The sequence below is a fragment of the Chlorocebus sabaeus genome, chromosome 12 (assembly GCF_047675955.1).
Source record: "Chlorocebus sabaeus isolate Y175 chromosome 12, mChlSab1.0.hap1, whole genome shotgun sequence".
Taxonomy (NCBI): Eukaryota; Metazoa; Chordata; class Mammalia; order Primates; family Cercopithecidae; genus Chlorocebus; species Chlorocebus sabaeus.
In genome coordinates, this window is record NC_132915.1 from 98100256 (window position 1) to 98127585 (window position 27330).

The 27330-nt window shown below is 39.4% G+C and overlaps 2 pseudogenes; both read left to right on the top strand.

Moving 5' to 3' along the window:
- The first annotated feature begins 8840 nt into the window (after positions 1-8840).
- Positions 8841-9638, top strand: LOC103239910 (olfactory receptor 1G1-like; annotated as a pseudogene).
- A 12718-nt stretch (positions 9639-22356) lies between these two features.
- LOC103239909 (olfactory receptor-like protein OLF4) lies at positions 22357-26889 on the top strand (annotated as a pseudogene).
- Positions 26890-27330: the final 441 nt, after the last annotated feature.

The window sequence follows — 27330 nt, forward strand, 5'->3', positions numbered from 1 at the left end:
CGGTACCAGCCATTGCAAAAACATGCCAAAATGTAAAGACTATCAAGACTAGGAAGAAACTGCATCAACTAACGAGCAAAATAACCAGTTAATATCATAATGGCAGGATCAAGTTCACACATAACAATCTTAACCTTAAATGTAAATGGACTAAATGCTCCAATTAAAAGACACAGACTGGCAAGCTGGATAAAGAGTCAAGAACCATCAGTCTGCTGTATTCAGGAGACCCATCTCACACGTAGAGACATACATAGGCTCAAAATAAAGGGATGGAGGAAGATTTACCAAGCAAATGGAGAACAAAAAAAAGCGGGGGTTGCAATACTAGTCTCTGATAAAACAGACTTTAAACCATCGAAGATCAAAAGAGACAAAGAAGGCCATTACATAATGGTAAAGGGATCAATTCAACAGGAAGAGCTAACTATCCTAAATATATATGCACCCAATACAGGAGCACCCAGATTCATAAAGCAAGTCCTTAGAGACTTACAAAGAGACTTAGACTCCCATACAATAATAATGGGAGACTTCAACACTCCACTGTCAACATTAGACAGATCAACGAGACAGAAAGTTAACAAGGATATCCAGGAATTGAACTCATCTCTGCAGCAAGCAGACCTAATAGACATCTATAGAACTCTCCACCCCAAATCAACAGAATATACATTCTTCTCAGCACCACATCGTACTTACTCCAAAATTGACCACGTAATCGGAAGTAAAGCACTCCTCAGCAAATGTACAAGAACAGAAATTATAACAAACTGTCTCTCAGACCACAGTGCAATCAAATTAGAACTCAGGACTAAGAAACTCAATCAAAACCGCTCAACTACATGGAAACTGAACAACCTGCTCCTGAATGACTACTGGGTACATAACGAAATGAAGGCAGAAATAAAGATGTTCTTTGAAACCAATGAGAACAAAGATACAACATACCAGAATCTCTGGGACACATTTAAAGCAGTGTGTAGAGGGAAATTTATAGCACTAAATGCCCACAAGAGAAAGCAGGAAAGATCTAAAATTGACACTCTAACATCGCAATTAAAAGAACTAGAGAAGCAAGAGCAAACACATTCGAAAGCTAGCAGAAGGCAAGAAATAACTAAGATCAGAGCAGAACTGAAGGAGATAGAGACACAAAAAACCCTCCAAAAAATCAATGAATCCAGGAGTTGGTTTTTTGAAAAGATCAACAAAATTGACAGACCACTAGCAAGATTAATAAAGAAGAAAAGAGAGAAGAATCAAATCGACGCAATTAAAAATGATAAAGGGGATATCACCACCGACCCCACAGAAATACAAACTACCATCAGAGAATACTATAAACACCTCTACGCAAATAAACTGGAAAATCTAGAAGAAATGGATAATTTCCTGGACACTTACACTCTTCCAAGACTAAACCAGGAAGAAGTTGAATCCCTGAATAGACCAATAGCAGGCTCTGCAATTGAGGCAATAATTAATAGCCTACCAACCAAAAAAAGTCCAGGACCAGATGGATTCACAGCTGAATTCTACCAGAGGTACAAGGAGGAGCTGGTACCATTCCTTCTGAAACTATTCCAATCAATAGAAAAAGAGGGAATCCTCCCTAACTCATTTTATGAGGCCAACATCATCCTGATACCAAAGCCTGGCAGAGACACAACAAAAAAAGAGAATTTTAGACCAATATCCCTGATGAACATCGATGCAAAAATCCTCAATAAAATACTGGCAAACCGGATTCAGCAACACATCAAAAAGCTTATCCACCATGATCAAGTGGGCTTCATCCCTGGGATGCAAGGCTGGTTCAACATTCGCAAATCAATAAACATAATCCAGCATATAAACAGAACCAAAGACAAGAACCACATCATTATCTCAATAGATGCAGAAAAGGCTTTTGACAAAATTCAACAGCCCTTCATGCTAAAAACGCTCAATAAATTCGGTATTGATGGAACGTACCTCAAAATCATAAGAGCTATTTATGACAAACCCACAGCCAATATCATACTGAATGGGCAAAAACTGGAAAAATTCCCTTTGAAAACTGGCACAAGACAGGGATGCCCTCTCTCACCACTCCTATTCAACATAGTGTTGGAAGTTCTGGCTAGGGCAATCAGGCAAGAGAAAGAAATCAAGGGGATTCAGTTAGGAAAAGAAGAAGTCAAATTGTCCCTGTTTGCAGATGACATGATTGTATATTTAGAAAACCCCATTGTCTCAGCCCAAAATCTCCTTAAGCTGATCAGCAACTTCACCAAAGTCTCAGGATACAAAATTAATGTGCAAAAATCACAAGCATTCTTATACACCAGTGACAGTCAAACAGAGAGCCAAATCAGGAATGAACTTCCATTCACAATTGCTTCAAAGAGAATAAAATACCTAGGAATCCAACTTACAAGGGATGTAAAGGACCTCTTCAAGGAGAACTACAAACCACTGCTCAGTGAAATCAAAGAGGACACAAACAAATGGAAGAACATACCATGCTCATGGATAGGAAGAATCAATATCGTGAAAATGGCCATACTGCCCAAGGTAATTTATAGATTCAATGCCATCCCCATCAAGCTACCAATGAGCTTCTTCACAGAATTGGAAAAAACTGCTTTAAAGTTCATATGGAACCAAAAAAGAGCCCGCATCTCCAAGACAATCCTAAGTCAAAAGAACAAAGCTGGAGGCATCACGCTACCTGACTTCAAACTATACTACAAGGCTACAGTAACCAAAACAGCATGGTACTGGTACCAAAACAGAGATATAGACCAATGGAACAGAACAGAGTCCTCAGAAATAATACCACACATCTACAGCCATCTGATCTTTGACAAACCTGAGAGAAACAAGAAATGGGGAAAGGATTCCCTATTTAATAAATGGTGCTGGGAAAACTGGCTAGCCATAAGTAGAAAGCTGAAACTGGATCCTTTCCTTACTCCTTATACGAAAATTAATTCAAGATGGATTAGAGACTTAAATGTTAGACCTAATACCATAAAAATCCTAGAGGAAAACCTAGGTAGTACCATTCAGGACATAGGCATGGGCAAAGACTTCATGTCTAAAACACCAAAAGCAACGGCAACAAAAGCAAAAATTGACAAATGGGATCTCATCAAACTAAAGAGCTTCTGCACAGCAAAAGCAACTACCATCAGAGTGAGCAGGCAACCTACAGAATGGGAGAAAATTTTTGCAATCTACTCATCTGACAAAGGGCTAATATCCAGAACCTACAAAGAACTCAAACAAATTTACAAGAAAAAAACAAACAACCCCATCCAAAAGTGGGCAAAGGATATGAACAGACATTTCTCAAAAGAAGACATTCATACAGCCAACAGACACATGAAAAAATGCTCATCATCACTGGCCATCAGAGAAATGCAAATCAAAACCACAATGAGATACCATCTCACACCAGTTATAATGGCGATCATTCAAAAGTCAGGAAACAACAGGTGCTGGAGAGGATGTAGAGAAATAGGAACACTTTTACACTGTTGGTGGGATTGTAAACTAGTTCAACCATTATGGAAAACAGTATGGCGATTCCTCAAGGATCTAGAACTAGATGTAGCATATGACCCAGCCATCCCATTACTGGGTATATACCCAAAGGATTATAAATTATGCTGCTATAAGGACACATGCACACGTATGTTTATTGCAGCACTATTCACAATAGCAAAGACTTGGAATCAACCCAAATGTCCATCAGTGACAGATTGGATTAAGAAAATGTGGCACATATACACCATGGAATACTATGCAGCCATAAAAAAGGATGAGTTTGTGTCCTTTTTAGGGACATCGATGCAGCTGGAAACCATCATTCTTAGCAAACTATCACAAGAACAGAAAACCAAACACCGCATGTTCTCACTCGTAGGTGGGAACTGAACAATGAGATCACTTGGACTCGGGAAGGGGAACATCACACACCGGGGCCTATCATGGGGAGTGGGGAGGGGGGAGGGATTGCATTGGGAGTTATACCTCATGTAAATGACGAGTTGATGGGTGCAGCACACCAACATGGCACAAGTATACATATGTAGCAAACCTGCACGTTGTGCACATGTACCCTACAACTTGAAGTTTAATAATAATAAATAAATTTAAAAAAATAAAATAAATAAAAATAAAGTTCATATGGAACCAAAAAAGAGCCCGCATCTCCAAGACAATCCTAAGTCAAAAGAACAAAGCTGGAGGCATCACACTACCTGACTTCAAACTATACGACAAGGCTACAGTAACAAAAACAGCATGGTACTGGTACCAAAACAGAGATATAGACCAATGGAACAGAACAGAGTCCTCAGAAATAATACCACACATCTACAGCCATCTGATCTTTGACAAACCTGAGAGAAACAAGAAATGGGGAAAGGATTCCCTATTTAATAAATGGTGCTGGGAAAATTGGCTAGCCATAAGTAGAAAGCTGAAACTGGATCCTTTCCTTACTCCTTATACGAAAATTAATTCAAGATGGATTAGAGACTTAAATGTTAGACCTAATACCATAAAAATCCTAGAGGAAAACCTAGGTAGTACCATTCAGGACATAGGCATGGGCAAAGACTTCATGTCTAAAACACCAAAAGCAATGGCAGCAATAGCCAAAATTGACAAATGGGATCTCATTAAACTAAAGAGCTTCTGCACAGCAAAAGAAACTACCATCAGAGTGAACAGGCAACCTACAGAATGGGAGAAAATTTTTGCAATCTACTCATCTGACAAAGGGCTAATATCCACAACCTACAAAGAACTCAAACAAATTTACAAGAAAAAACAAAAAACCCCATCAAAAAGTGGGCAAAGGATATGAACAGACATTTCTCAAAAGAAGACATTCATACAGCCAACAGACACATGAAAAAATGCTCATCATCACTGGCCATCAGAGAAATGCAAATCAAAACCACAATGAGATACCATCTCACACCAGTTAGAATGGCGATCATTCAAAAGTCAGGAAACAACAGGTGCTGGAGAGGATGTGGAGAAATAGGAACACTTTTACACTGTTGGTGGGATTGTAAACTAGTTCAACCATTATGGAAAACAGTATGGCGATTCCTCAAGGATCTAGAACTAGAAGTAACATATGACCCAGCCATCCCATTACTGGGTATATATCCAAAGGATTATAAATCATGCTGCTATAAAGACACATGCACACGTATGTTTATTGCGGCACTATTCACAATAGCAAAGACTTGGAATCAACCCAAATGTCCATCAGTGACAGACTGGATTAAGAAAATGTGGCACATATACACCATGGAATACTATGCAGCCATAAAAAAGGATGAGTTTGTGTCCTTTGTAGGGACATGGATGCAGCTGGAAACCATCATTCTTAGCAAACTATCACAAGAACAGAAAACCAAACACCGCATGTTCTCACTCGTAGGTGGGAACTGAACAATGAGATCACTTGGACTCGGGAAGGGGAACATCACACACCGGGGCCTATCGTGGGGAGGGGGGAGGGGGGAGGGATTGCATTGGGAGATATACCTGATGTAAATGACGAGTTGATTGGTGCTGACGAGTTGATGGGTGCAGCACACCAACATGGCACAAGTATACATATGTAACAAACCTGCATGTTATGCACATGTACCCTAGAACTCAAAGTATAATAATTAAAAAAAAAGAAAAGAAAAAATAAAATAAAAATAAAATAAAATAAAAAAGAAAATTGTGGTCTCAAAATTTTTCTCCAACTTGCATGCAGAAGATACTTTTTTTTGTATTTTTGTAGAGACATGGTTTCACTATGTCACCCAGGCTGTTCTCGAACTCCTGAGCTCAAGCGATCCTCCCACCTTGGCACGAGGATCCTCCCAAAGTGCTAGGATTACAGGAGTGACCCACCGTGCCTGGTGAGAAGATATTTTTAAAAAGAAATAAACAGTTGAAAAGGTAAGTCATATTTATTTGACTATCATTTATGCCTTTTTATCTGCATAGAAGTTCCACTTTGGATACTAAACATTTTTTAAAAACATAATGGCGAACATCATACAACAAACCCAAAAGTCCATCAACATTAGTATGGATAAATACATTGTGACATATACCACAGTGAAATGTAAGTCCACATTCTCTTAATTGCAATCCTGAAATCCAAAAATCAACAAAAGATATTTTATAAAGCTTCAGCAAATGTATTTTGTAGAGCCTCAGAATCATTTGAGGTAGATTTATTTAGGTTCATTTTGCAATTGATACTCTGAAAAGTTAAATTACTTGACCAAGATGGTACAGATGGAACTCAAACCTGAGTCAGTACAAGTCAAAGTGGCTGCTTCATCATTTTACTACTACATCAGAGCCATCACCACCCAAAAGTCATGAGGATGATATTGTGATAATGACAGTTACAACTCCTTATTAAAGTTAACTGTCTTCAAACCCCAGCTTCCCACGGATGGTGATCATGAAAAGTGACATATATGGTGACAAGTTATTCCAGTTTTCCAAGAACTGAGGGGTTCCCCACAAGTGGGACTTTCTATTTTAAAAGCAGGGAAGTTCTGAGCAAACACGAAGGACTAATTGATCACCTGCAGAAAGTGCTCTCATTTTCTTAACTCTATCAAGAGAAACAAGACTATCAACAAAAGCTAATATTTTATGAGCATTGGATATGAACTACTCATTGTTCTAGTTCTGCACAATCCCTATCTAATTTAATCCTCACAACAACTTTATGAGTTAGGTATTGTTATTACCTCTTCAAGTAGATGCAGAAAGTGAAACCAGAAAGATTGGGCAACTTGTTCAATGTCACAGCCCATAAGCTGGTGGCCAAATGAAAGAGTATCAGACCCAGAGGGAATGTGTTTGATCACCATATCCAAGAGTATGACGTTAGCACATGCTGGCAATGCCTGTTCACTATCCAATTGCACAAATTAGAATCTCTTGTGTTGGATTTTATATCAGAGGGCCTGAAAAAGCCTGCAACTGATTCCAGAATTTTGATGCTTTCAGCAGCCCCTTATGGTAGGTTTATGTCCACAGCTTACAAAAGGAAGAAAATGAAGCTCAGAAAAAAAATCATTTGCCCAAAATATAAAAGCTAATTGAGGTTTAGAGCTGGGAGGCATGTCATCTAACATTTTCAGTACATCAGAAGATCCAGGTTTCATTTTATCCACTATTACCAACAATACTAATAACTATTATCACAATTTATTGAAAGCCTACTCTGTCTTAGCACTTTGGATATGTGATCTCATTATCTACAACAATACAAAATATGTACATCATTTACAGGTCAGGAAATTGGAAGCTCAAAGAGGATAAGAAGGCCGGGCGCAGTGGCTCAAGCCTGTAATCCCAGCACTTTGGGAGGCCGAGGCGGGCGGATCACGAGGTCAGGAGATTGAGACCATCCTGGCTAACCCGGTGAAACCCTGCCTCTACTAAAAAATACAAAAAACTAGCCAGGCAAGGTGGCAGGCACCTGTAGTCCCAGCTACTCGGGAGGCTGAGGCAGGAGAATGGTGTAAACCCAGGAGGCGGAGCTTGCAGTGAGCTGAGATCCGGCCACTGCACTCCAACCTGAGCAACAGAGCCGTCTCAAAAAAAAAAAAAAAAAAGAGGATAAGAAAATGTGTTGGTTGCAGAGGATTACACAGCTAGGAAAGATAGGGTTTCCCTCTAGTCTTGTAAGACACCAAACCCAACACTCCTAATGAATGATGACATTGATAGTGCTGTTGATAATTATGACAGGACCTTTTATTTTTAAATTATTGTGAGTTTATAAAGTTATTTTATCCACGCTAGTTCTGCTGAAGGTTCTTCAAAAGATCAAGAGGGTAGATACTCCCAATATGCCAAGAACACCTGAGTCTCAGCTATAACCAGAGTACATTGTTACCCCTTCTCCCCCAACACACATAGACACACAAAACACGTCTGCTTCATAAGTTTCTAGTAAATGCATATTCCCAAGATATTTTACTCAAATTTGAAAAAACTGTAAAATTGAAACCTATGAAAAACCTATAGAATAGCTTTCCTATTTTAAAAGGGTGGGGAATGAAGAAGGGAGACTAAGATTTAGAAATGTCTTTCCATCTGATCTCCAGTTTAGCCTCATCCAGGAGGTCTACAGGACACATTGCTAGATAACTAAAATGCAAAAATCACCCCCAAAAAGATCTCGTATTATCATTGTCCAGGGTTCTTGCCTTTATGTATGTTTACGTGCCTGACACCAATACATGTCTTTGCTCTTTGAGAAGATCACAGAAAACAAACAGCCTAGAGTTATGTAAATGTTTGGAGTCTATGTTTGAGGACGATTTTTCTCCAACTATTCTACTTTAAACAGAAATTAGAAATGAAACCAGCATCTCAGCTGGGCACAGTGGCTCACGCCTGTAATCCCAGCACTTTGGTAGGCTGAGGTGGGTGGATCACGAGGTCAAGACATCAAGACCAGCCTGGCCAACATGGTGAAACCCCGTCTCTACTAAAAATACAAAAATTAGCTGGGCATGGTGGCATCCACCTGTAGTCCCAGCTACTCGGGAAGCTGAGGCAGCAGAATTGCTTGAATCTGGGAGGCAGAGGTTGCAGTGAGCTGAGATCACACCACTGCACTCCAGCCTGGCAGCAGAGAGAGAGACTCGTCTCAAAAAAGAAAAAAAAGAAAAAGAGACCAGCATCTCTAACTTCCTGCTCCTGGACTTCTCTGAGCACCCAGAGCAGCAGCCTCTCCTGTTTGGGCTCTTCTTGGGCATGTACCTGGTCACTGTGTTAAGGAACCTGCTCATCCTTCAAGCCATTGGTTCTGACCCTTGTCTCCACACCCCATGTACTTCTTCCTGGCAAATCTGTCCTTCATCAATACCTGTTTGATCTGCACCATTGTCCCCAAGGTGCTGGTGAACATCCAGACACAACATCACACCATCTCCTATACTGGGTGCCTCATACAGATGCACTTCTTCATGGCACTAGCCCTGCTAGATAACTTCCTGCTGGCCGTGATGGCGTATGATCGCTACGTGGCCATCTGCCTTCCCCTACACTACATGATCATGCATCCCCAAGCCTGCCTGCTGCTGGCGGCCATGTCCTGACTCTGCTCCCACCTCCAGGTTTTCTCACTCATTCTCCTGATAACTCGATTCTCATTCTGGGCCTCCCATTCCATCCCACAGTTTTTCTGTGATCTTCTCCCACTTCTCAAACTTGCCTGTTCAGACATCAAGGTCTTTCACTTCATGATGTTCACTGAAGCCACTCTTTCTGGTGTTGTCCCTCTCGTCTGTGTCCTAGTCTCTTATGCCTACATCATGCACACCATCCTCAGAGTTTCCTCTGCTGAGGGGAAACACAAAGCCTTCTCTACCCGTGGCTCTCACCTGACAGTGATCACTCTTTTCTACGGAACCCTGTTTCTGGTGTATTTCCAGCCTTCATTCCTACTAGCAGATACTGGAATGATTGCATCCATTGTATACACAATGGTCACCCCCATGCTGAAGTCTTTTGTCTATAGCCTGAGGAAGAGGGACATGAAAGAGGCTTTGTGGAGACTCTTTGGCTTGAGAAAATGCACTACTCAATAAACAGTCCTGCCCCACAGCAGAAGCCCAGGCCCTTCTGAATGCCTTCCTAATTGAACTTCTCTATTACAATCTTGAAAAACTCAAATCCAAGGCAGGATGAATGCTCAGTGTTACAGGCAGGTTTAACAAATGAGGAATGCCTGATGTGGCAGGACTGGAATAGGATCCACTGGTCAGGGACAGAGCTACAGCCTGGAGAGATGGGATGGCCAGAAATTCCTACAGGATGACATAATTAGTGGGGAGAGGTACCCAAGCAGATTCATACCAGAGAATGGGAACCACCAAAAGAATGACATCAGATAGAACTTAGGTTCTTGAAGGAAGCACAGTTAGCAGCTCAGTCTGACTGACAGGCCTCACTCAATGAGAAAAAATACTGACTAGATCTGAGAAGGGTCACATACTTCAAGTCCATTTCCAAGTCCAGCTTAGGAAGCAGCTCACTCACAGGGATTAACTTCCACATGCAGAAAACAACCAAAAAGGCACACGTTTTGGTAGGACTAACAGAACCAGAATTGTTCTAGAAGACACTAGGCACAAATAGATCAGAGAACTGGTCCCAAGTCATCCAACTGAGATTAGAGCTAAAGATTCTGACAGTAAGTTATTGGGACAAGCCCTTAATTCTTTAGTTTTAAATCCTGATTTATTTTTCTTATATGTCCTGCAATACATACTCATTATAATAATTTTGTAAAATTATTTCATTGCATCATTACTTGTAATAGTGAGAGGTTAAAAACCTAGTAGTTTTCAGAGATAGGAATGCCTTTACACTGTTGATGGGAGTGTAAATTAGTTCAACCATTGTGGAAGATGATGTGGTGATTTCTAAAGGATCAAGAACTACCATTGAACCCAACAATCCCATTACTGGGCACATACCCAAAGGATTATAAATCATGCTACCATAAAGACACATGCACACGTATGTTTATTGCGACACTATTCACAGTAGCAAAGACTTGGAACCAACCCAAATGTCCATCAATAATAGAATGGATAAAGAAATAATGGCACATATATACCATGGAATACTATTCAGCCATAAAAAAGGATGAGTTCATGTCCCTTGCAGGGACGTGGATGAAGCTGGAAACCATCATTCTCAGCAAAATATCACAAGGACAGAAAACCAAACACTGCATGTACTCACTCATAAGTGGGAGATGAACAATGAGAACACAAGGACACAGGGAGGGAAACATCACATACTTGGGCCTGTTGGGGGTGGGGGGCTGTGGGAGGGATAGCATTAGGAGAAATACCTAATGTAAATGTTGAGTTGATAAGTGCAGTAAACCAACATGACACATGATACCTATTTAACAAAGGCCTATTTAACAAAGGTGCACATTGTGCACATGTACCCCAGAACTTAAAGAAAAAAAAAAAACCTCCTAGTGGGTTTCTATGTGCTTCCTAAGCTGGACTTAGAAATAGTCCCTGAAAGTCGAAGTATGTGACCCTTCCCAGATCTTTTCAGTATTTCTTGTCATTGAGTGAAGTCTGTCAGTCATAGACTGAGCTGCCAACTCAGTAGGACACAATAGCCAAGATTTGGAACCAACTTAAGTGTTCATCAGTGGATGAATGGATAAAGAAAATGTGGCACATAGCCACAGTGGAATGTTATTCAACCATAAAAATGAAACTTTGTCATTTGCAACAACATGCATGGAACTGGACATTATGTTAAGTGAAATAAGCCAGGCACAGAAAGACAAATATTGTATATTCTCATTCATATGTGGAAGCTAAGAAAAATTGAGTTCATGAAGCTAGAGCGTAGAATAATGGTTACCAGAGGCACAGAAAAGTATTGGGGAGGGGGAAAATAAAGAGAGGTAGGTTAATGGGTACAAAAATACAGTTGGAGGCCGGGCACAGAGGCTCACACCTGTAATCCCTGCACTTTGAGAGGCCAAAGTGGGCGGATCACTTGAGGTCAGGAGTTCGAGACCAGCCTGGCCAACGTGGTAAAATCCCGTCTCTACTAAAAATACAAAATTAGTATGTGATTAGTATGCCTACAAAACTAGGCATGTGTGGTGGCACATGCCTGTAATCCCAGCTAGTCAGGAGGCTGAGGCAGGAGAATGACTTGAACCCGGGAGGCAGAAGTTGCAGTGAGTCAAGATTGTGCCACGGCACTCCAGCCTGGGTGACAGAGGGAGACTCTGTCTCAAAAAAAAGAAAAACAGTTAGAAAGAAAGAATAGGATTAGTGTTTGGTAGCACAAGAGGGTGACTATAGTTAACAATGCTCTGTTGTGTATTTCAAAAAAAAACAAAAAGAGTGGAATCGGAATGCTCCTAACACGAAGAAATTATAAACACTTGAGGTGATGGCTCTTCCAGTTACCCCGATTTGATCATTACACATCATGGGCTTGAATCAAAATATCACCTCTACCCCATAAATATGTACAACTAGTATGTATCCATAAAATTAAAAATTAAAACAAAAAGTAGGAAAAAGAAGAAAACACCATCACTTCATTTAAAGACAACCACTGTTATATTTTACATCATTTCTCTCCTGTCCTTTTCTAACTGTTTTTGTCTTTTACTTTGTTGAGAAAATATTCTAGGTACAATGTTATACACTTTTTCACTTATCCCTGTAACATTCGTTGTCTTCATATTAATTCACTCTTCCTAGACCTTTGTCTAAGATTAGATCAGAAGAAAGGTCCATGATTTACATAACATTTCACTATCTTTGGACGACTAGGAGGTTTCTAAATTTTTACTATTACAAGTAATGATGCAAAGAAAGTATCTTTAAAAAAAAAAACCCTTTATTTTTTATTTTAAGTACTGGGGTATATGTACAGGATGTGCAGGTTTGTTACATAGGTAAACGTGTGTCATTGTGGTTTGCTGCACCTATCAACTCATCACCTAGTTATTAAGCCCTGCATGCATTCGCTATTTTTCCTAACGCTCTTCCTCCCGCCACCCCACCCCTCAACAGGCCCCAGTGTATGTTGTTCCCCTCCCTGTGTCCATGTGTTTCCATTGTTCAGCTCCCCTTTGTGAGAACATGGGGTGTTTGCTTTTTTGTTCCTGCCTTAGTTTTCTGAGGATAATGACTTCCATCTCCATCCATGTCCCTGCAAGCGACATGATCTCATTTCAGAAAGAACCCTTTCTTTGAGGCAGAGTCTCTCTATGTCACCCAGGCTGGAGAGCAGTGGCTATCATAGCTTACTGCAGCCTTGAAGTCCTGTGCCAAAGTGACCCTCCTGCCTCAGCCTCCCTGTAGCAGGGACTACAAGCATGCACCACCACACTTAGCTAATCTTTTATTTCTTGTAGAGACGGGTTCTTGCTGTGTTGCCCAGGCTGGTCTCAAACTCCTGGCCTTAAGCAATCCTCTTGCCTCAACCTCTCAAAGTGCTAGGATTACAGGCATGAGCCACTACACCCAGCCAAGAACCCATTTTTATATTTATAGTCTGTTACCTTTAGTATTTTCAGAAGTAGGATGTCTAAGTAGAACATTTTTAGGGCTCTTTATCCATGTTGCCAAACTACCCAAATGAGAGTACCTTTTTTACTGCGTCCTCCAAGATTTTGATGTTACATTTTCCCCTTCATCGTAACTAATCATAGCCAAAATGATATTTCTGTTTTCATTTTCATTTCTTAGATCATTGGTAAGGGAATCATTTCCCCATGTCTGTTAACCAATTTATTTATCTCACTGATTGTTTATTCATGTCACCTGTTCATTATCGAAGATTTTTTTTTTTATTGAATTATACAGGCCTTTTTATATTAATGATATATATTAGTCTTCTTTGTCTTGGTAATATTCTCCATTAATTCTTTACTCATGGTGATTTTTATGTCAGGAAGTTTTTATTTTGTATATTATCAAATTGAGAAGTCTTCCACTTTGTAATGTCTTTTCCTAGAATTATAACCAGAAAAACCTTCTCTATTCAGAATTCATATGACGGTCAAATGTTTTTTCATTTTCTTGTGGAATCCATTATTTTTTAATGTAACCATGTATTACTTTAAATGAAATCATATGATTGAAATTGTTCTCTCTCAGCATATTTCCTTCACTTTCTGTAAGTTATTTCTCTCCATTTTGTGGCATACAACTATAATAACCGCAAGTGTTGACTATCTCTAAACAGGGTCCTGAAGAGAGATTGTGGGGTGCTGGCCAGGTTCTATTTTATGATCTGGGTACTAGTGATATGAGGGTGTTCGCTTTGAGAAAATTCATTACACTGTATACTTATGGCTTAGTGCATTTTCTGTATACTTCAATAAATATTTGTAAATAAAATGTTTACTCAACAAACATAAAAACACAAAAAGATTGAAAATAAAAGAGCTGAAAAATAATGTACCATAAAAATATTGGCCTGGCTCTATTATTATCAAACAAATAGATTTTAATTATTACAAATATAAAGGTTCATGTCACAAGAATGAAACTTTTTATTCGCTAGGAAAGTATGACAGTTCTAATTTTTTTCAGTAATGAAAAGGTCACAAATATAAAGAAAAATTAACAGAACAACAAACATTAAGAACTAGACAAGTCCATTCTTAGTAGGAGATTTTAACACACTTATAGTAACTGACAGAAAAAATAGATTTTTTTTTTAATTTGGTAAAGACAGAGAACATTTGAAAAGCACAATTAACAGTATCAGCCTAATAGACATATATAGAACACTGCACTTGACACTTGCAGAGAACACATTCTTTGCAAGAACTCAAGGAAATTTTGCAAAACTTGATCATTTACTGAGCCACAAAGCAAAATTCAATAAATGTCAAAGGGTTGAACTCATATAGGCCACATGCACTTAAACTAAAAATCGTAACAAAATATTACTAGAAATCCACATATATTTAGGAATTGGGAACTCAGCTAGGAAGAATCTAGGAGCAAAAAAATAATAACGACGACTATTACGGAGTATTTTTATCTGACTGAGAACCAATACAAAACACTGTTTACAAGAAATATATAACCTTACATGCAAAGGTTAGAAAAAAAATACTGCAAAATAATAAGCTAAGTATCTATCTTAAGAAATTAAAAGAACAGCAACATCAATCCAAGCAGGGTAAAAGAAAGGAAGTAAAACAGATGAGAGCAAAACATAACAAAATGGAATAAAACACACAATAGAAAAGACCAACAAAAATAACAGATTTTTTTTGAAAATATAATTTACATTCATCTGGTAAAAATGGTTATGTGGGTAAAATACCAGTAACAGGAATTTAAAAAGCAACATCCCTCTGATATTAAAGAGAATATTATAAATAATGTTATATACAAATAAATTTTAAAATTTAAATTAATATACACATTTCTAGAAAAATATAACACATCAAAACTAATTTTAAAAGTAATAGAGAATCGGGGACAGGCACAGTGGTTCATGCCTGTGATCCCGGCACTTTAGGAGGTGAAGGCAGGCAAATCATCTGAGGTCAAGAGTTCAAGACCAGCCTGGCCAACATGGTGAAACCCATCTCCACTAAAAATACAAAATTAGCCGGGCATGGTGGTGTGTGCCTATAATTCCAGCTATTCAGGAGGCTGAGGCAGAAAAATCACTTGAATCTGGGAGGCGGAGGTTGCAGCGAACCAAGATCACGCCATTGCACTCCAGCCTGGGCAAAAAGAGAGAAACTCCATCTCAAAAAAAAAGAGTAATAGAAAATCCAAATAAACATATAACCATTGAAAAAGTTAAATCAGTAGCCAAAATTTTTCCTTGAAGAAAATTTCAGGTCCAGATGGCTACAACAGTGTGTTCTGTAAGTAATTCAAGCATAATCCTCAACGAATTAACACAGGAAGAGAAAACAAATACTGAATGTTCTCACTTATAAGTAGGAGCTAAACGTTGAGCATCCAGGGACATAAAGGTGGGAAAAATAGACACTGGGGACTACTAGAGGGGGAAGAGAGGGAGAAGGTGTGGGTTGAAAAGCTATTTATTGGGTACTACGTTAAAATTTAAAAAGAAAGATCATCTCCTAGAGACAAAGTAAATTTTAAAATTATTTTTAAAAAAGAAAAGGAAAGAGGGAAGGAGGGGAGGGGAGGGAAGAGGAGGAGAGGGGAGGGGAGGGGAGGGAGATGGGTACAGTGGCTCCTGCCTGTAATCCCAGTATTTACTTTGGGAGGCCAAGGCTGGCAGATCACTTGAGGCCAGGACATCAAAACCACCCTGAGCAACAGAGCAAAATCCCATTTTTATAAAAAGTACAAAAGTTAGCCTGGCATGATAACATGCACCTGTGGTCCCAGCTACTCAGGAGGCTGAGATGGGAGAATCACTTAAGCCTGAGAGGTTGAGATTGCTATGAGCAGTGATCGTGCCAGTGCACTCCAGCCTGGGTGACAGAGTGAGACCCTGTCTGGGAAAAAAAAAAATCATTCCTAGCTTGCAAAACTCTTCAAGAGTATAGAAAATAAGGGGATACTCACCATCTCCCTTTCTGAAATTAGAACCACATCTATACCCCAAAATTGATTTTAAAAAAAAAAACCTGCAAAAAAGTTATGACAAGCATATCTCATTCATAAATATTAATGTACCAATTCAAAGTAAAATGTTAGTAATATAATTATTATAACATGCAGAAGAATACATATCATGACCAAGTTGAGTTTTCCCAAGAAGGCAAGATTGATGAAACATTCAATAATTGAAGTCACCATATTAACAAAAAAATAGACACTCATCATATGATTATCTTAATAGATGCAAGAAAAAATATATGATACAATTCAACTCATATTCCACAATCCACAATCCATTTTGTCCTCTTAACAAAATGGGGTTTTAAAAAGCTGAAAGTTAGCTTTTCTCCAACATACAGCATGTATAACACATAATAGTAATATATTTAAATCTTTTCTGTCTAAACGAGGAAAAAAGACAAAATACCAGCTCTCACCACAACTATTTCACATTGTACTTTAGGTCACATTCAGTGCAATAAGATGAGAAAAATAAATAGAAGATGTAAGTACTACAAAGGAAGAAAAAAAACTTCATTTTATTCATATATGATGTTTTCACATAATAGCAATTCAAAAAAGTCTGTGGATGAATTATTGTAATTTATAATTAGGTTTATTCCTAAGTATTTTATTTTTCTGTAACTATTGTGAATGATACTGCTTCCTTGACTTCTTTTTCAGATAGTTTGCTATTGGCATGTAGAAATGCTACCAATTTTTGTATGTTGATTTTATATCCTGAAATGTTAACAAATTTATTCATTAGTTCCAACAGTTTTTTGGTGGGGTCTCCAGGGTTTTCGAGATATGTGATCATGTTATCTACAAACAGGGAAAATTGTCAACTTCCTCCTTTCCAATGTGGATGCCCTTTACTTCTTTCTTTTGCCTGATGGCACTGGCTAGGAATTCCAGTACTCTCTTGAATAAAACTGCAGAAAGTGAGCATCCTTATCTTGTTCTAAATCTGAAAAGAAAAGCTTTCAACTCTTCCACATTCAACTGATGTCTGCTGTAGGTTTGTCATATATGGCCTTTACTGTATTGAGGTATGCTCCTTCTACACCCATTTTGCTGAGGGTTTTTTTCATGAAGGGATGTTGAATAATATCAAACACTTTTAAGCATCTATTAAAATTATCATATGGTTTTTATCCTTGGTTCTGTTAATGTGATGTGTTTATTGATTTTCATATATTAAATCATCCTTTCATCCTGGGGATGAATCCTGCTTGGTAATGCTGAATGGTCTTTTTAATATGCTGTTGAATGCAGTTTGCTAGTATTTTGTTGAAGATTTTTGCATCGATGTTCTTTGGGGATATTGGCCTGTAGTTTTCTTCTTTTGTTATGTCCTTGTCTGGTTTCGCAATCAGGGTAATGCTAGCCTTGTACATGAGTTTGGAATTATGCCCTCCTCTTCGGTTTTTTGGAATAGTTGAGTAAAATGAGTATTGGTTCTTCTTTAAATGTTTGGTAGAATTTAGCAGTGACACAGTCAGGTCCTGGGCTTTTCTTTGATGGCGGAATTATTAGTATGGCTTTGATCTCGTTACTCATTATTCATCTGTTCAGGTTTTCTATTCCTTCATGACTCAGTCTTGGTAAGCTGTAGGTGTCCAGGAATTTATCCATTTGTTCTAGATTTTCCAATTTGTTAGTGTATAGTTATTAATAGTAGTCTCTTATGATCCTTGGTTTTTCTATGGTATCAGTTTTTTGTGTTTTTTTTTTGTTTTGTTTTTGTTTTTGTTTTTGTTTTTGTTTTGAGACAGAGTCTCGCTCTGTCGCCCAGGCTGAAGTGCAGGGGCTGGATCTCAGCTCACTGCAAGCTCTGCCTCCCGGGTTTACGCCATTCTCCTGCCTCAGCCTCCCGAGTAGCTGGGACTACAGGCGCCCGCCACCTCGCCTGGCTTATTTTTTGTATTTTTTAGTAGAGACGGGGTTTCACCGTGTTAGTCAGGATGGTCTTGATCTCCTGACCTCGTGATCCGCCCGTCTCGGCCTCCCAAAGTGCTGGGATTACAGGCTTGAGCCACCGCGCCCGGCCTGGTATCAGTTTTAATCTCTCCTTTTTCATCTCTGATTTTACTTATTTGAGTATTCTCTCTTCTTTTCTTTGTCTAGCTAAAGGTTTGGTTATTTTGCTTATACTTCCAAAAACACTAACTCTTAATTTCATTGCTCTTTTCATTGTTTTTCAGGCCCTACTTCATTTATTTCTGCTCCATCTTTATTGTTTCTTTGCTTCTACTTATTTTAGGTTTAGATTGATCTTCGTTTTTTAGTTCCTTGAGGTGCAATATTAGGTTGTTTAGTTCAGATCTTTCTACTTTTTGGTGTAACCTTTTATTGCTATAAACTTCCTTCTTAATGCTGCTTTTGCTGTATGCCATAGGATCTGATACGTTGTGTTTTCATTTTCATTTGTCTCTAAGAATTTTTAAATTATTCTTTAAATTTTTTCATTGACCCATCGGTTGTTCTTGAACATGTCATTTAATGCCCATATATCTGAACAGTTTCCAAAGTTCCTTCTGTTATTGATTTCTAGTTTTATTGCATTGTAGTCAGAAAGATACTCCATCTGATTTTAATTTTTTTAACTTTTTTAAGACTAATTTTGTGACCTAACATATGGTCTACCCTGGAGAATGTTCTATGTGCTGTTGAAAAAAATATGTATTCTGCAGCACTTGTGCGGAATGTTCTATAAATGTCTGTTAGGTCCATTGGGTCTAGAGTGCAGTTTAACTCCAATGTTTCTTTGTTGATTTTATGTCTGAATTATCTGTTCATTGCTGTGAAGTCCCATACTAGGGAGGTGAAAGATCTCTACAATGAAAACTATAAAACATTGATTAAAGAAATTGAAGAGGGTGCAAATAAAAGGAAAGATATTTTGTGTTCATGAATCGAAAAAAATATATAGTTAAAATGACTATACTACCCACAGATTTAATGCAATTTCTATCAAAATATCAATCATATTCATCACAGAAATAGAAAAAAATCTGAAAACACATATGGAAAGGAAAAAGACCCTGGATCACCAAAGCAATCTTGAGCAGAAAGAATGAAGCTGAAGGCATCACACTACCTGAATTCAAAAGCTATAGTAACGAAATCAGCATGGTAACTGGCATAAAAACAGACATATAAGCCAATGGAACTGAATAGGGAACCCCAGAAATAAATCCATGCACCTAACAGCCTACTGATTTTTGACAAAGGTGCCAAGAATACACATTGGAGAAGGACAGTCTCTTTAGTAAATGGTATTGGGAAAACAGGATATCCATATTCAGAAGAATGAAAGTAGACTTCTATCTCTCACTATATACAAAAATCAACTCTAAGTGGATTAAAGATTTAAATATAAGACCCAAAACTATGAACCTACTAGAAGAAAACTTAGAGAAAATGCATCAAGAAATTGGACTGGGCAGGGATTTTTTAAAATAAGACCTCAAAAGCACAGACAACAAAAGCAAAAATAGAAAAATGGGATTACATTAAACTAAAAAGGTTCTGTGCAGAAAAGGAAAAAAATCAATAAGGTATAGAGACAATAGGCAAAAGTATTTGCAAACTATGCATCTGACAAGGAGTTAATATCCAGACTATATAATTAACTCAAACAACTCAATAGTGAAAATAATAATAATAATAATTTGACTTTAAAGTGGGTAAAAGACCTGAAAAGACATTTCTCAAAAGAAGACTTATAAGTGGCCAACAGATAAATGAAAAAATGACTAATATCACTAATCATCAGGGAAATGCAAATCAAAACTAAAACGAGATATTACCTCACCAGTTAGAATGTTACCAAAAAGACAAAAAACAAATCCTGGAAAGGATGCAGAGAAAGGAAATTTTTCCCCCATGCTGTTCTCATGATAGTGAATTCTCACAAGATCTGATGGTTTTATAAATGGCAGTTCTTCCTGCATTCTCACATGCTCTCTCACCTGCTGCCATGTAAAACGTGCCTGCTTCCCCTTCCGCCATGATTGTAAGTTTTCTGAGGCCTCCCCAGCCATGCGGAACTGTGAGTCAATTAAACTTCCTTTGTTCATATTAATAAATTATCCAGTCTTGGGTAGTATTTCTTTTTAGCAGTGTGAGAGTGGACTAATACAGAGATCATGAAGTAGAACATTGTTTTTTGGTTATTGGTTTCTAATAATTTGTCAGGTGGCACATTTGCATTTTGTGTAGTTTTCTGCATGTGTTGTACTATTTAATTTTTTAGATGTACATTAGATAATGAGTACACACTCATCTGAATATCCTTCTATCATCTGAAAAACTCTGACAATAAAAAAATTTTATTACTGCCTGTGGTGAACTCATTTAGTCCATAAACCATGATCTAAATTTGCACAAGGCTACTTGTAGTCTTTATTAGTTGTGCTTAGTGTGAATATTCATTCTGTTGTGGAAATACTATGTGTTTGATTATGTAGTGTTACCCTAAAAACTTCTGAGAGACTTTTAGATGATATACAAATAATTTCAAATCCGAAAGTTCTGAATTCTGAAATTCAGCAAGCAAACAGTTTATAATGAGGGATTATTAAATAGCAATGGATATGAATGCCCTTCAGCTACATGTATTCACATGAATGACCCTAAGAGAATAATGTTGAGCAAAATAAGCAACAGAAGAATGCAAAAAAGTATAATTCCCTTTACAAAAAGTACAAAAATAGGCAAATTCAGAGCATACTATATGTAGTTTAGACATATATGTATATGTGGCAAAACTACAAAGAAAAGTAAAGCAATGTAACACCATACTCATGATAGGCATTTCTTCTAAAGAGGGAAGAAAGGAATATAATTGAAAAGAAGCACACACAGAACCTTAAAAGGATTGAACCATATACTGTTTACACAGAGCAGTGAGAAAATGTGCGTTAACTTTATTATCACTATTTAAACAGCACATATGTGTGCTATACATTCTCTTTATGTATAATATATTTACAACATAAATCAACAAATAAATCCAGAGATAGCACCTGTACCTAATATAGAGTCTATACATTAGTCTAATCTCTGCTCCCTGGGATTATAGAGAGTAAGAATGTTTATGACATTTGAAGGTAAAAAAGGTGACCTTTGATCTGTTTTATTCTTTACTTTTTTCTTATTTTCTGGAACATACTGTATTTTATCCATAAATGTTGGACTCTAACTAAAGGTGTGGACTCCATGAAAAAATCACAGTGAAGATGACTGAAGATGACAAATCCAACCTGCAGTTCACCCAAGGGAAAATCCAGGAGCAGTGACCCTCCCGAATCCCAACCCTGGTTGTTCTGACGAGGGGCATCATTGACACTGCTGGGACTCAAGGAACCATAATCCAGAGGGGACAGCTGGAAGGTTGGACAATTACCCTATCTTGTCTCTAACTGGGAGGTCTGGGATTGGGTCCCAAGAGACACTGCACGTGAAAAGTCAGCAGTGTCTCCTGGCTCCTGTACCTGAGGTGTCACTGAAGACCTGACTTTAATCTATGCTGTTCCTAGACATGGAAAGAATCTGTGACTCCAACCATGTTTTTTTGGAGAGAAAGCAGTGGAGTGAACTCAATATCTTTGGTGGTAGTGGCAGAGTCTGAGACTGGCCAGCATTGCCAGGTAAGAACTGAGGCATAGAAATAGGGAAAGAGAGCAGAATCTAGAGCATGTGCATGTACAAACACACACAAGCAGCCCACACAGCTTCTCCCTTTTTCCTTTCTCTCCTTCTTTCCACTCTTTCTTTCTGCCAATCACTTTCTGGTTAACTCTGGTGTTCATCAGGTCCAGCCTAAGGTCATTGTAGAGAAGAGGTCTCAGACCATCCTTCTCTAAGCTTCATTGGCAACCAGTGTATAGCACCTGAGCAATAATAAAGCATAACTCATTCTCAGCCAGCTAGGACAGGCAAGGTTCCCAGAATCACCCTCAGTCATCACACCAGGTCAATACCAATAATTTACTTTTCTACGTCCATTTATATTTTATCAACCTCATTCACATCCTTTCTTTTTCTTAAAATTGAACTGGTGAATGATTAAGATGATCTTATTTTGTTTTTGTTTTTGTTTTAGTTTTATGAGATGGAGTCTCACTTTGTTGCCCAGGCTGGAGTGCAGTGGCGCAATCTCAGCTCACTGCAATCTCCACCTCCCGGGTTCAAGTGATTCTAGTGCCTCAGCCTCCCGAGTAGCTGGGACTACAGGTATGAGCCACCACAACCAGCTAATTTTTGTATTTTTAGTAGAGATGGGGTTTCACCATGTTGGCCAGACTGGTCTTGAACTCCTGACCTCAAGTGATCTGCCCACCTCGGCCTCCCAGAGTGCTGAGATTACAGGAGTGAGCCACCGTGCCCAGCCCAAGATGGATCTTATTTATTTCCATTATATGATTAATAATATTTGGGCTCTGATGATGAAGATATTTGACCAAGTTTATACTTTGCTCCCAGAAAAACAGATGCTTTGCTATGAATAGTTATGAGTAGAATCACAACCATTTAAAAGTGGTGCTCGTGATGTGGACAATGATAATGATGACTCTCAATATGGACACCTCACAATTTACAAGCCCAACATGCAGGTTCTAACCAGGACACAACGACAAGGAAAAAGCACTGTCATTTTATTTAAAACAGAAATAAGAATAATAGATCATATTTACTGAGCACTTAATAGTGTATCAGTCTTGTTCTGAATATCTTACAATCATTATCGAATTTAATCCTCATAACTACTCTAATGTGGTAACTTTAGTAACTATCCCATTTAAGCAGATGTGGAAAATGAAGCTGAGAGAGGTTAAATGACTTTCTCAGGCCAGGCACGGTGGCTCACACCTGTAATCCCAGCACTTTTGGAGGCTGAGGCAGGCGGATCACATCAGGAGGTCGAGACCATCCTGGCTAACACAGTGAAACCCTGTCTCTACTAAAAATACAAAAAATTAGCCGGGTGTGGTGGTGGGTGCCTGTAGACCCAGCCGGGCGTGGTGGTGGGTGCCTGTAGTACCAGCTACTTGAGGCAGGAGAACGGCATGAACCCAGGAGGCAGAGCTTGCAGTGAGCCGAAATTGCGCCACTGCACTCCAGCCTGGGAGACAGAGCAAGACTCCACCTCAAAAAAAAAAAAAAAAAAAAGACTTCCTCAAAGTCACACGGAGAGTAAAGAGTGGGGAAATTCTGTCAGATTCCAAAGAAAATTGTATGTTTTAATCACTACACTAAACAAACATGACATTAGCACATGCTACCACTGAGTGTTAGTTGTATTTGTTCTTCGATACCATCCAACAGAACAGTGGAGTTTCTCGCTTTGATTGTACATCATGGTTTATGAAGAGACTTCGAATGACTTCAGCATTTTAGTCCTCTCAACAAAACTATCAGGTAGGTTATTTGCTACCTCCTATAGATAAAAAAAAGAAAGAAAGAAAGAAAGAAAGAAAGGAAAAGAAAAGAAAAACAGCAAGGCTCAAAAGAGGTAAATATTTCCCAAAGTTTAAAAACATGTGAGAAACAGAACTGGAAAGCATTCAAGGCTTCCTATTACATTCTGTCCCAAGGTCCCATTTCTACTGCTACTAATGACATAACAATCACCACCATTCATGAGAGCCGCTTTCCATATATGTTATTTCAACAATAACTTCAGTGACTGTGTGAGGTTGCACATGGTACAAACTAGGAAACAGAGATTCAAACGGGCTCGACAATTGACTAAGGTCAGACTGAGAACAAGGAGCAGAGAAAGGATTTCCCATCCAGTCTCCAGGATGCCAAGGACTAGATCTTAACAAAAAATATATTTTATTTTGTTTTTTGTTTTTTGTTTTTTTACAGAGTCTCACTCTGTCGCCCAGGCTGGAGCACAGTGGTGCAATCTTGGCTCATTGCAACCTCCACCTCCTGCGTTCAAGCAATTCTCCTGCCTCAGTCTCCCGAGTAGCTGGGATTACAGGCACACACCACCACAACTGGCTAATTTTTGTATTTTTAGTAGAGACGGGGTTTCACCATGTTGGCCAGACTGGTCTTGAACTCCTGACCGCAGGTGATCCACCAGCCTCTGCCTCCCAAAGTGCTGGGATGACAGGCATGAGCCACTGTGCCCAGCCTAGATCTTAACACAAAATATGTTGATGGTGAAGTTCATAACGAAAATTAAAATGGTGTGCTCTTAATGATAATGTGTTTTAAAGTTTGCAACCTCTTCATGGTCACATTGACTCATTACAATGATCATCAAAGGCAAAGGGGCCAGAGACCCCTGCCTCTCCACTGGCTCCCCTCTAAAGAAATTGTTCTGTCTTCCATCTCCTTCAACACACATACACACACACACACATTCACCCACATACGTACAGAGCTCCTTGTGTTGCTCACTAAATCCTAGTATGTGCAAGACCCCCAAATTAGCTCCACAGTAAGTCACTGAGGTTAAAACTGATGTTATAAGAGTTTGTTTTAAAGGGAGAATTGGCCGGGCGCGGTGGCTCAAGCCTTTAATCCCAGCACTTTGGGAGGCCGAGACGGGCGGATCATGAGGTCAGAAGATCGAGACCATCCTGGCTAATACGGTGAAACCCCGTCTCTACTAAAAAATACAAAAAACTAGCCGGGCGAGGTGGCGGGCGCCTGTAGTCCCAGCTACTCCGGAGGCTGAGACAGGAGAATGGCGTAAACCCCGGAGGCGGAGCTTGCAGCGAGCTGAGATCCGGCCACTGCACTCCAGCCTGGGCGACAGAGCCAGACTCCGTCTCAAAAAATAAATAAATAAATAAATAAAGAGAGAATTAAAACTTGAAGCAGTTCTTTAAGGTAAATTCCAGTTCAGTCTCAGTCAGGCGATATATGAGGAAAACTTGCGATAGTACAGTATTCTAGAAACCAAAGAACACCTTCATCCCAACCCTTCATTATCATCGTCCACAGTCTCCATATCTGTGCGTATTTGCAAACACGCAATTACAGCCATTAGTGAATCAGAGTGACCTCCCCAAAGAACAAAGAAAAACATACCAATGTCCATGGACTCTGTAATTTTTAAAGGATAACTTACTTAATCAGAATTACCTGCTACTTTTTCCGCCTTAGAAGGAAATTAGAAACGAAACCAGTATCTCTGACTTCCTGCTCCTAGGCTTACCTGAGCACCCAGAGCAGCAGCCTCTCCTGTTTGGGCTCTTCCTGGGCATGTACCTGGTCACCGTTCTGGGGAACCTGCTCATCATCCTGGCCATTGGTTCTGACCCTCATCTCCACACCCCCATGTACTTCTTCCTGGCCAACCTGTCTTTCATCCATACCTGTTTCAATTGCACCATTGTCCCCAAGGTGCTGTGAACATCCAGACACAGCATCACACCATCTCCTACACTGAGTGTCTCATGCAGATGCACTTCTTCATGGCATTGGCCCTGCTGGATGACTTCCTGCTGGCCGTGATGGCGTATGAACGCTACGTGGCCATTTGCCTTCCTCTACACTACACCACAATCATGCATCCCCAGCGCTGCCTGCTGCTGGTGGCCATGTCCTGGCTCTGCTCCCACCTCCTGGCTTTCTCACTTACTTTTCTCATAGCTCAGCTTTCTTTCTGTGCCTCCCATTCCATCCCACACTTTTTCTGTGATCTTCTCCCAATCCTCAAGCTTGCCTGTTCAGACACAAGGGTCTTTCACATCATGATGTTCACTGAAACCACTCTCTCGGGAGTCGTTCCTCTCACCTATGTCCTGGTCTCTTATGCCCACATCATGCACACCATCCTCAGGATCCCCTCTGCTGAGGGGAAGCACAAAGTCTTCTCTACCTGTGGTTCTCACCTGACAGTGGTCACTCTCTTCTATGGAACCATCTTTCTAGTGTATTTCCAGTCCTCATCCTCCTACTCAGCAGATGCTGGAATGATTGCATCTGTGGTATACACAATGGTCACTCCCATGCTGAACCCTTTTGTCTATAGCTTGAGGAACAGGGACATGAAGGGGGCTTTGCAGAAATTCCTTGGCTTGGGAAAATGCTGTACTCAGTAAAGGGTACTTCTCCAGAGTAGAGGCCCAGGCTCTTCTGAATGCCTTCCTAATTGGACTTCTCTAATATAATCTTGAAAAACCCAAATTCAGGGCAAGATGGATGCTCAGTATTGCAAGCAGTTTAACAGATGAAGGATGCCTGATGTGGCAGGACTGGAAAAGGACCAACTGGCCAGAGACAGAGCTGCAACCTGGAGAGAGGCAGTGGCCAGCAATCATTACAGGGTATCACAGCAAAAATTGTACTGAACAAATTTAAACACACTGGGAAGACTTCATTTAAGGCAGTTGCAATACGGAGCAGACACCATAACTCAGTATGAAATCAAGTCTGCTGAAACTAAGGGCAGGAGGATATTTAAGTGCTGGGGTGAGAAAAAGAACATAAGTTATTTTTGCTAGCTGGCTTTGTCCCCGCAAAAAAAACAAACTTCTCATATCTTTGTGACAGGAGGTAGTTTTGCAATGTGGAAAAAGGAATTGTCCATGAAAATTAGGTTGTTACCCTCCTACAGAGCCTGGAGGATAGGTGTGCCATCACCCTCAATGATTAAAATGAAATTTTGAATGAATTTTGATGATTGAAATATGAAAATAAAATGATTTCATTTCAAGTAGACTGTTCCCAGGTCGTTGAGAATTATATTCCTGGGTTGTAAAACTGGCAAGAGCCTTTTAAAATTTTTTAAATTTTTCAAGAGGCATAGAAATCATTCATAGGTTTTCTAAAGTAAATGCTGTAAGAAAAGGGAGGTCAGGAACCTAGACTTGGGAAAGAGCCTGTGTGAAGTTTAGTCAAGTGGAGGGAAACATTCAGTCTGCCATGGTCAAGGGTGACTTGATAAGTAAACTTGATAGGTGTTCAAGATACTCAAACCTGAGAGTGAGACCACCAAAAGAATGACACCAGACACAACTTAGGTCTAGAAGGAAGCTCAGTTGGCAACTCAGTCTGGGACCAAGAGGTCCCACCCAATCACAAGAAATGTCAACAGGACCTGGAAGGATCAAGCACTCTGAGCTTCAGGGACCATTTCCAAGACCAGCTTTGGAAGTGGTTCATTCATAGGGATTAACCTCCACATGGAGAA